Below are 9,654 nucleotides of genomic sequence, written 5' to 3' on the forward strand. Positions count from 1 at the left end.
GACTGCCTAGCAAATCCTGCAATTTTTGCTTAAATTTCATTGGCCAAAACATAATTACACGGCCATGCTTAGCTGCCAGGGGACTGGAAAATGTAGGGGCTTTTTTAATTGGGTACAATGTGTCCAGCTAAAAATAGTGCTGTGTTCTTTTGTTTGTTTCTTTCTTTCTTTCTTTGACACTGAGGATGAAACCCAGGGGTGCTCTATCACTGAACTACCTCCCCCTCCCTTTTCATATTTTATTGTATTTAATTATTTATATTTATGGGCTTTTTAAAATTTTTAGTTGTATATGAACACCATAACTTTATTTTTATGGGATGCTGAGGACCAAACCAAGTGCTTCACATGTGTTGGGTAAGTGCTCTACCACTGAGCTACAAACTCAGCCCTTATGTTTTATTTTGAGACAGGGTTTTGCTAAGTTGCTAGGGTCTCACCAGTTGCTGAGAATAACCTCTGATTTGCTATCCTTCTGTCTCAGCCTCCCAAGTTTTTGGGATTACAGATTTGTGCCACTATGCTGGGCTAGTGCTCTGTTATTAATAAACAATGTAGAATAAGAGCTGGAGGTAGAACTCTGTGGTTAAGTGCTTGCCTAGTGCAGCCTGGGTTTGAGCCTCAGCAGGAGCATGTGCGCACACACAAGGCATAATGAATACTAGAACATATCTAGCTGTCTTTTTCAAGGACAGTATTTAAAACCAGGTCCCAAGATCTCCAAACTTTTGAGGTAACAACAAGAAAAGAAGAAGAAGAAAAAAAAAAACCTGAAAATCAGGGGACAGTGACCTAAGAGAAAAACCAAGCAAGGATGATGTCACAGATGCTAAGATAAATTGTTTCCAGGAGGGAGTGGTCAATTGTGACAAATGCTGCTGAGAAGTCAAGAAAAGATAAGAATAGAGAAGTGACCATTGGATTTGGCAATACCAAAGAGTCCTGTATAGGGATGGGTGGGTATCCTTAAGTAGGAAGCAAGTTTGATGCTAGATGATTAAAACAATTAATGTCTATATTTGGTCAGAATAGGTTAGAGTCTGCTGTAGTTACAAACTACCCAAATATTTTAATGGCTTAACCAACAAAGGTTTATTTTTCCTCTCTTGTAAAGCCTGCTAGGGTCAGGGCACTCTTCACAGTAGTTCTCCTTCATTCCACTGGTACATTCAGAAAGTGAGGACACCTCCGTCCTGGCTCTACCATATCAGCACAGGACTTTCAGGATTGCCTCAATAACACAAAGAGAGCTAGAGGGTTGTGCACCAACAATGAAATACTTCAACTTCAAGATATACATTACTTTAGCTCACAGACCATTAACCAGAACTTGTCACATGGATCCAATCTAACTGTAGGGGTTGGGGCTGGGACATGTAGGGGGAAAGCATAGGCTATTTAGTAAGCAGTTTATCTCTGCCACAGTTCGCTAGAGTCATCTTTTCTTCCTAGTACAGGAGTGCTTTTCCACTGGGTTACAATCTAAGTCCTCAGTCCTTTTGATGGTTTGAGACAGGGTCTCATTAAGTTGGCCTCAAACTTTAAATCCTCCTGCCTCAGCCTCCCGAGTTCCTGGGATTACAGGTATGTGCCACTATGCCCAGCTCACCGGAGTCATCTTTGACCATTCCCAGTGGCCAAAGTCCGGGTTAGGTGCAAAGCCCCCTTAGTGGGAGAGAGGGCTGTCTTGTTTCTCTGTCAGATTTTGCTGAAGGAGATGGGGACCTCCTATTTCAGCCAGACCCAGATGCATTTTAGTACTTCTTCCTGTGCAGCTGACAAATAGCTGTCCGAAACTCAACTTGCTGAAAAGCTCAGCACCCCCAATATTTGTTTGACTTGACATTGGCTCCCAAAGTCTACCTCAGTTCAAAGCTGTTACTAACCATGTTCTGGCAGAAAGTTGGCCTGGGGGGCTGGGGATGTGGTTCAGTGGTAAAGCATTTGGGTTTGATCCCCTATAGAGGGGAAACAAAAAAGAGAGGGGGTGGGAGAGAACTGACCTCTCATAAATACCAGTGGTCTTTGTAATAGCTCCAGATCTACTGGATTTCTTCCTTCCTGAATCATAGAAACAAAAGTAATTCCTCCCACTTTTTTTCCCCCTAGTCTTTCCTTGATAGGAATTGAGTGGCTCAGAGAAATGACACTAGGGAGAAAAGAATTACATACAAAGTCCTCTGTCAGGCAGTAGGAGACACGTGGTTTTATGGAGGTTACGGACAAAAAAAGCAGATTGCTAGGATACTTAGAAGGACATGTACAAAACCCCAACAGACCAATGGAGGACACGGCAAGCACTGCTCAGGGTGGTTAGGGATGGCTATCCTGCAGAAAAGACCTCTGAGTTGGGTCTGAAAGGACGAGTAAGAGTTGACAATTGGTCACCATTCCCAGTGACCAATGTAAAAATTGAAAAAGATATTTAAAACAGGAAGCCAGGAGGAAAGGTTTAGAGGGAAGGCAAAGGCAGGATCAGTCTGAGGAAGTGTGAGCAGCAGGGTGAGATAGGAGGTCAGAATGTCTGAAAGGATGTAACAGAGTCAAGTGAGAATCAAGTCTCTGTGTTATGGCTCCCTTGGATGCAAGGAAGAGAAGCCAGGCATGAACAAGCCTAGTCCCAAAGAATGACTTTTGACTCATGAACTGGTGGTATTACAGCAACTGGGCCTGTGGACCAGCTGCATCCCAGAAACCAACCAGTTCTTGTACCTTCTCATTCATCTTTGCTTCTTTTGCAAGTCAGCTTCTTTTTTTAAAAAAATCATCATCATCAGTGTTGTTATCATTGTGGTGGTGGTGGTAAAACTATATATGACATAAAATCCACCATTTTAACCAAGTTTTTTTCAGTGGTAGGGATCAAACCCAAGGCCTTATGCATGCTAGGCAAGATCCCTACCACAGAGCTGCAGTCCCAGCCACCTTTTTAACCAATTTTAAAGGCGCAGTTCATTAAATGACATTTAGTACATTTAATATTGTTCTGCAACCATCATCACCATCTAGTTCCAGAACTTTTTCATCCTCCCAAACTGGAACTCTCTTATTAAGAACTCTCTTCTCCCCACTTCCTATTTGTAGACCACTTTTCTCTCCTAACTGGAACTGAGCTGTGCTCTCAAAAGAAGAGAGGGGTCAGGTGTTGTGGCACATGCCTGTAATCCCAGCCACTCGGGACTATGGCAGAAAGATCACGAGCTCACATGAGTTCAAAGCCAGCCTCAGCAAAAGTGAGGTGCTAAGAAACTCGGTGAGACTCTGTTTCTAAATAAAATGCCAAAAAAAGAAAAAGGCTGGGCTGGGGATGTGCCTCAGTGGTTAAGTGCCCTGAGTGCAGTCCTTGGTAGAGAGAGAGAGAGAGAGAGAGAGAGAGAAAGGGAACACTAAGCAGATGAAATAAGAAATGATCACCAAAGATCAATTAGAGTCAAGTCACCAGGAGCCTTTTGAATTTTATTTTGTGAGGGAGTGGGGCATTGTGGCAGCATCTTGATCAAGGAGAGCCATACATACAATGAAGTTGGACTATAAAACCGGGTCTTTCCTTACTTGAGAGTCTACTTTTGAGCTTTCTCTTGCCTTTCAAAGGTGTTACAGAAGCTAATTTTAATTAGATGTTATCTGAATATTGACTGAGTCCTAGCTTCTTCTTTGGCCTCAGGAATGAACTCTACCTGTTGAGAGTTTCCTTCTGGGTCAGGAGTGATGAATGCTTAGTCAGCCTAATCTGGCTCATCTCCTATCTCCTGGGTCTTCTGACATGTTGCAATTAATGGCCTCCCCATTCACCTGGAAATCCTCCACCTGTCATTGGACCCCCACACGGAAGTCCTATCCAATCCATTTTACCTCCCAAGTGCTTATGGAACCTTCTCCTACTTCCCTGGGCCTCAGGCCCTACTCTGGCTCAGGTTTCATTGTTTCCTCCTAGACTTTATGCCCAGCTCCTCATTGGGCTCTTCTGGAAAGAAACAGACCTGTCTACCCCTACTCAAACACATTCTACAGCCAGCACTGTAGAAAGCCTCATCTCCTTCCACGCCTCCTGAGCTCAAGCTATTTGGCCTTCTTAATGTTACCTACATATGTCCAGAATTGTCAAGCCTTTTTTGCAAGCCTTCTTTACTTCTTTGCAAATGCTAGTCCCTTTCCTAGTTAAATCCTTCCTATTCTTCCTATTCTTCTTGATGTAAATCTGGTGCACAATTCCAGACTCATTTTCATGATTACCACCCTCTTTCCTAAAGGTTTACCTCCTTCCCTCTGTTGTATCCCAGAGCACAATGTAGATGACTCATGTCATGTCTATTACTGTGATGACCACATAATTTACTGTCTAAATCAGGATGCTTTTAAGAATGAAAGGAATGCTGTTAATTGCTCTGGTTCAATAGGTGTCTACTCTTCTGCTGGAAGAACTGGAAGGTATGGTCACCTTTCTACAACCAACATCATTGAAAACCTGGGTGTTAGTCTCATTCATGTCTTTCAGCAGGCCTGTGAGAATCGTTTTGCTATCTCCATTTTTAAAATGAGAAGATGGAGTCTCAGAGAGAGGAGACCTGTGATTCCAAAGCCAGAAGGCAGCAAAACCAGATTGGGAAGTCAGATATCTAAATCCTGGACTCTTCTGACTCCATACCTGTTCCTCCAATACCAGAAGCCTGTTGTCTAGGTTAATGATTTTTGGTCCCCTGGGGTGAAATGGAAGGGTAGAAATGGAATCTTACTAATAAAGAAGGCCTCAATGCATGCTTGTTTTATAGATGACTTCTTGAGGATAGAAACTTGTGTTTTATCTTAAAATCTGTGTGCTTCTTCTCCTCCCCTAGCACATTACTTGCTATATTATTCATGCATTCAATTAGCCTTTATTAAGCACCTACTGTGTACCTGTGTGGGACCCCAGATTATGTCTCTACTAAATATATTTCTTTGGCATATTTGGGAATGGTTATTCAAAGAAACTGCAGACAGAAATAGCTCTGAAAATCTGTTCTTGAGTAAAAGAAATTTACATCTATCTACATTAGTAAAGAAAGCAACAGATGCAAAGAGGATTTCTCTTTGAGATCCCCATATCTGCCTAGGAAAGATCTTTTCACAGAAAGAAGAGATTAGAAGTCTGACACCTGGCCCAGACAGATTACCACAGGTGGTCTGAGAGCTGCTACCAGGGAGATTTACTGCATAAAAAAGACAGACTTTGACTGTGTCATGTATGTAATCCCAGATACTTGGGGAGGTTAAGGAAGGAAGATTACAAATTTGAGGCCAGCCTGGGCAATTTAGCAACAAACACTCTGTCTTAAAATAAAACAAAAAGGGCAAGGGATGTAGCTCAATGGTACAGCACCCCTGGGTTCAATTCCCAGGTCTGGGCAGGAGGAGACAGCCTTTGGTCACCTGCAGCTCTCCTGAGCTCCCAGGGCTTGGATCAGTCACTACTTCCCCTCCTTCAGGAACCCCAAACCCCTATTCCTTTTGTGTAAAGCAAGATATTTTATAAACTCCAACCATCTGGCCCTTTCCTTAAGTCTTACACTTTGTGTGCAGATTTCCAACCCCCCCCCACCCTTTTCCTTTTGGCCATGTTGGGGATCAAACCCAGAGTTTCATGAACAGAAGTTTTGTTTGGCTTTTCTCCTTTTAATCTATCTACTGTCTTTCAGTTCATTTCCTAGACTAAAGTTATGGAGTCTTCAAAGGGAAAAGAAAAATCAGCATTTCCTTACATCAAGAATGTGTTAGTGTAACAACGGTGAACAAAACAGTCCAGGCTCTCCAAGGGCTTACAATCAAATGCCCATATAAACACAATCACACAAGTAAACAGAGTTACAAATCAGAATTAGTGCTAAGAAGGAGAACACTGGATATGAAGTTTAAGAAATATTTTAAAGAGAAATTTAACAGATTGTGGTCACAGATTTGATGGGGGTAGAAAGATGGAGATGGCATTTAGGTTTTTGCTTGAAACAGAGGCGCCAACTGGGGAAGTCTTGAGGTCCAGTTCGAAGGTGTGGGATTTGAGGTGTCTCGGGGGGACTTCCCTTCTAATCGCCCCCCTTCAGCCAAGTTAAATTGAGTTGCCCTAAACTGGAAAAATATGGCAAGTCACCGAAACCTGCTTCAACCAGCCCCAATAGAGCTGGCCTCCGGGTAGGTACGGTGGAAAGAGGGGCGGGTGCGGGGAGGCAGGGGAGAAGCAGAAGCGAAGGGGAGGGAAAGGGATGTGTTCCGGCGCAGAGTCGCGCTCTACCCCGCATGGCAGGTCCCGCGGCGCCGCAGCGCGGGGAGGGGGCTGCTCAGGGCCGGGAAACCCGAGCCACACTGGCTGCCTGGGCTGCGAGACCCGCCAATCGGGCTGTGCCTGGTGGCGGTGCCATGTGATCAGCCTCGCCTCTTCTCCCTCCCTGGCCTTCCAGGGAAGACCGGTATCCCCGCCATCCCGCCCCCGTCCCCAGCGCGCCGCAGTCGCCAGGGTTGGCTGGGATTCCGCCGCAGTCCGCTGCAGCGCGGGGAGGGGGAGGGAGCAGCGGGTTGTAGCCGCAGCGCCCCAGTGTTTTCTGTCAAGGTCGAGCATAACACTCGTTGTCACTGCTGCCTCTGAAATCCCTCCCCTACAGTCCTCCCAGAGGTTTCCACCGTCTTCTGCCACGCTTAGGGCTGCAGCCTCTCCGGTACCCCTGGACCGCGGCACCAGCTTCTCCTAGGCTTCTGGCGAAGGCCAGGCGGGGTGGGAGGTGGGGCAACAGGAGGGTTTCAATTTATCCTTCCTCTCGAGTTCCCTAGCCACCTTTCTCATACACAGCTCTAGGTTTAAATCCCTTGCTGGGGCTGAGAGTGTAGCACCAGCATACTAGCAAGACCCCAGGACTGCAAAAATAAATAAATGGATAGATAGCATCTGAACCCCACACTGGCTCCCAATGCTGTATTAATGAACATTTAGGTCCTTCATAATCAAACCCCAGCCAAACCCTTTCCAGCCCCTCTCTGCTTGCGCTGGAGACCCCAGCCCTCTGGACCTTGCCTTTCCAGGAATAGCCATTACCCGCAGACTTCAGTGACTGCTCTTGCTGTGCTTCTGCCTGTGGTGCCATTTTCCCTTTTGTGAGTCTGGCAAATCCCCAGACCCAATTTAATAATAATAATAATAATAATAATAATAATAGTAATAGTAATAATGCAGCAAAGGGTGGAAACTGGCACTAAAATGCCTTTTAGCAAAGGCTATAAACTTGAAAGCACAGAGTTCCAGGAGGACAGATAAATAAGACCAGGGGACAAAGGCCTAAGAAACACCTGTCTCAACAGCAGGGAGCCTACTCTCCACTCAGGCCAGTAAGCTCCTTGGAGAAATTGTGGGTCTTATGATGCCAGATTCCCGAAGTTTATAAGAAAAAGCCACAAATCCAGATTTTTGTGTGTAATCTCTTTTTTTTTTTGGGGGGGGAGTGTGTGCTAGGGATCAAACCCAGGGCTTCATGCATGCAAAGCAAGCACCCTCCCACTGAGCTACATCCCCAGCCCTTCATGGGTATTCTCAATTTCTAAATGTTTGTTCACCTCTGTGGGCCCTAGGCAGCTCATAGATCTTTAGTGCATGACCTCTACTCTTTAGGGAAGAGGAGTTTTCACTAGGAAAATACTTTGGAAAAACTATTTAGGGTGAAGGTGTGGCCTTGAATGGCCTTCCATCTCTGAGAGGCAGCTGGCAACAGTTGTGGAGGCAACTACGAGGACTTGGATTTGAATTTGCTTCCAAAAATGACTGGATTTCATTTCTCTTTCTTTCTTTTCTTTATGTTTTGTTTTGTAGTACTGGGCGTTAAACTCAGGGGCATTCCACCACTAAGCTACCTAGCCTTTTTCTTTTCTTTCTAATTTTTTTTTTTTTTTTTGAGACAGGGTCTTACTAAGTTACCCAGGCTGGCCTCAAACTTTGCAGTCCTCCTGCCTTAGCCTTCCAAGTAGCTGGGATTACAGGAACGTGCCACCATTCTTGGTTCCAAACGAAATGGACCTTTTATTTATTTATTTATTTATTTATTTATTTATTTATTTATTTATTTATTTTAAAGAGAGAGTGAGAGAGAGAGAGAATTTTTTTTAATATTTATTTTTTAGTTTTCGGCGGACACAACATCTTTGTTTGTATGTGGTGCTGAGGATCGAACCCAGGGCCGCATGCATGCCAGGCAAGCATGCTACCGCTTGAGCCACATCCCCAGCCCCCGAAATGGACCTTTTAAATAAGAGGCTCCATATTGAGAAGTTAAGGAGGGCTCAGATGGTTGGCCTGAATTTGGAGGAATGGATTTGGGAAATTGGCAGAAGCAGAGGGTACTAGGGAGTGGGAGGTAGCAAGAAGCCAGCTAGGGCTATCTATTTGTCCATCCTGTCAACTGTCAGGAATGACAGCAAATGTTTTCTCCCATCTAGTGCATGCCACGTGAAGGTCATAAAGGGACCTTTGTGCTTTCACTTGCTGATGGTAGTGGGAAAATGGGAGGGGAAACAACCTCTGCCCTGAAGGCTTCACACACTTGGTTAGTGCCTGCAAGGGGAATTGGAGATCTGTCAGAGAGGAGGTGAACAGCCAAACAATGTAGATGTTGGTTACCAGGAGCTGGCCAGTGGCTGAGGCACTGGGGACAAGGTGAAGGGAAACAAAAGCCAGCTGAGTTGTCTTGGGAACCAGGTTTATTTGGTTGTTGTTGTTGTTTTGTTTCACTCTGAGATTAGCTAGGGTATGATCTCCTCTGTCTCCCATCCTTTGAAGTCTCCAGAAAAGTCTTTTATGCTTGGAGAGGTTGTCCTGACTGCAGTTTGTGGAGATAGCTATAGGGCCATCTGTTTTGGTGTAGTGATGATTGAAGATGGTGCAGACTGAAGTAGGAGCTGGACCTGGAGAAATAATGCCTGCCAGGAATTTGTAGTAATCTTGGAAAGAGGTTTTGGACTGGGTGTTTGGGCTCATCCCAAGGTCTCAAGGGATTAGAAGACCCCAGCTAGTATAAAGGATCAGTTACAACTTTCTGAGTTATTGCTTGGTTTGTGTAAGATACTGTGCCAAATGTCTTATATGCATTATCTCTATTATCCCCACAGTGATCATATGAGGGAAATACTATTATCATAACCCCCATTTTGCAGATGAAGAAATTAAGGCCCAAAGAGATGAAATGGCTTGCTCAAGGCCACAGAGCTAGCAAACAATGGATTAGATCAACTTTCTAGTGGAGTGCCCTTAGCAGAAGAAACTGTCACCTTGTTTGGGATTGTCATTGTACTTTTTGTCTACTCAAAGACAGCACTTGCCATACAGAGTGAAAGTTTTGATTTGCATGTCTGCCCTCCCTGCTACTGTACTTACTGGAGGGCAGGAACTAATTGCCAGTGCCCAGCTCATTGCAGGTATGCAAATGAGATAGAATAGAAGGAATAAAAAAATAGGAGACGAAAGGAAAGACAAGGGAATATAATTTCAATCTGAAGTTCTGCATGCTTTCCTAGGCCTTTCATTCCCCAAGGGTGCAAAGATCCCCAGGGTACACTTCTCCCAGGCTGGTCACTTCCAGATTTCTAGGAAATCCAAAAGTCCTAGGGTTACCATAAATTCACCCAGTTAAGAAAATTACCTTG

This window comes from Urocitellus parryii, chromosome 11 (genome assembly GCF_045843805.1).
Source record: "Urocitellus parryii isolate mUroPar1 chromosome 11, mUroPar1.hap1, whole genome shotgun sequence".
In the NCBI taxonomy this organism is placed as follows: domain Eukaryota; kingdom Metazoa; phylum Chordata; class Mammalia; order Rodentia; family Sciuridae; genus Urocitellus; species Urocitellus parryii.